Source organism: Triticum dicoccoides, chromosome 1B (genome assembly GCF_002162155.2).
Source record: "Triticum dicoccoides isolate Atlit2015 ecotype Zavitan chromosome 1B, WEW_v2.0, whole genome shotgun sequence".
Classification (NCBI taxonomy): domain Eukaryota; kingdom Viridiplantae; phylum Streptophyta; class Magnoliopsida; order Poales; family Poaceae; genus Triticum; species Triticum dicoccoides.
The window spans coordinates 503305221-503307207 of NC_041381.1; positions in this window are offsets into that span (position 1 = coordinate 503305221).

Genomic DNA, 1987 nt, shown 5'->3' on the forward strand with positions numbered 1-1987 from the left:
CACACACATAACTCTCTCACTCATTCATACATCGATGACCAATTATCCTCCTTAGTGGACAGTAGTGATGCCAAGAAGCTTGATGAGGTGTGTCGGCGGTAATGACCTGCTGCAGACCTGAAGCTGGAAGGTAGGGTGTGGATGTTGGGGTGTGTGTGTAAAAATCCAAGTGAGGGATGACATATGCCAAGATGCTCACAAACGTCCTTGCATGCAACGTACCCCTTTTCTTGGGTAAATACCATCACTCAACTATACCATTTGATGTGTTTTGCAAAAAAATATATTGTGTGATGTGGTTAACATGGATGTAAGCCATGTTCTTCTTGAAGACATTGACACTATGATGATGATACCATGCATAAGGTGGCGTAGAATACGATGATGCTACCACATGAAGGATGGCAGTGACCCAAAGATGATGGCCGGAGAGCGCGAGCATGGAGGATCGTAGAGTAATTTTCTGTCTAGTATCATGTTCGCCACATTTGTGATGTGCATTACTTTAACTTAAAACTTGGCTGGACATCTTCATTATGGATCCAGAAATTGCCTAATAAATTAGTGCATTTGTTTCATGAAGTGCGGTTGTTATTAGTGCCTATTTACCAAAATGATTTGATTTTAGTTATTTTGTGATGTATCAGTTACTTTTTTGTGTCGATCTTGTGATGTCGTTCTTAATCATGTAATCATGCAATGTTATTAGTGTTTAATCTGGGATGTTCTGGTACATGAAAGGGTAGTTGATCTAAAATTGATAATGTCAATCATTGTATGTCCCGTGATTGGTGGGTGAAGATGTCGGATTGAATGTTTCTTCGGTTCTTGTTTTATTCATTATGAATGGGCTTTTTGGGTGCTATATGTGATGCCTTTAGTGCTTACTCCTGAAAACAAAATTATAAACTCAAGCAATGTAACATTGTTATGATCAATGCTTGATCATGCGAATCATACGACATATGTGACTTTGCAACATATATGACTACATTGCGACAATGGGTTAGTAAAAAAATGAAGGAAATATGCCCTAGAGGAAATAATAAAGTTATTATTTATTTCCTTATTTCATGATAAATATTTATTATTCATGCTAGAATTGTATTAACTGGAATCTTAATACATGTTTGAATACATAGACAAAACATAGTGTCCCTAGTATGCCTCTAATTGACTAGCTCATTAATCAAAGATGGTTAAGTTTCCTAATCATAGACATGTGTTGTCATTTGATGAACATGCTCACATCATTAGGAGAATGATGCGATGGACATGACCCATCCGTTAGCTTAGAATTATGATCATTACAGTTTCATTGCTACTGCTTTCTTCATGATTTATACATGTTCCTCAGACTATGAGATTATGCAACTCCCGAATACCGGAGGAACACGTTGTGGCCTATCAAACGTCACAACATAAATGGGTGATTATAAAGGTGTTTTATTTGTTTTGTAATCATAGCATATACATACAATTAGTCTCATCAAATCATGTCATCATCATAATCATCATCCAACACAAAGTGGTCTCTCGTCATCAATCTCGAAAATAGTGATACAAGTCTTGATTACTTGCAAATACATCGTCATCCATCTAAACAATGATATACGCGAGAATAGCTATCACTTTGAGCACATGAGTTCGTATCCCTCTCTCGCATTAGCGTGAACCTAAACTAAGTACTGCGTGTCGCTCGGAAACCGAAAACCGGTACACCTGGGCCTGACACTCCGGCCACTTGTCGTATATATACTCCTGGCGTAGCACTTCTTCGCCATCTATGATCTATGCACCTGCATCGTCACATGAGTCGATGATATGCAACATATATAGTTGAGCAACAGAAAGAGACAGACTTGGCAAAAATAGAAACAACATATCATAAGCATAAATAACAAAGTTCATCGTACCCAAAATGACCTAACTAGAGTGATTTTCGCTAGTCGAGGAGGAGGAGGGTTTAATTACATCACAAATAAAG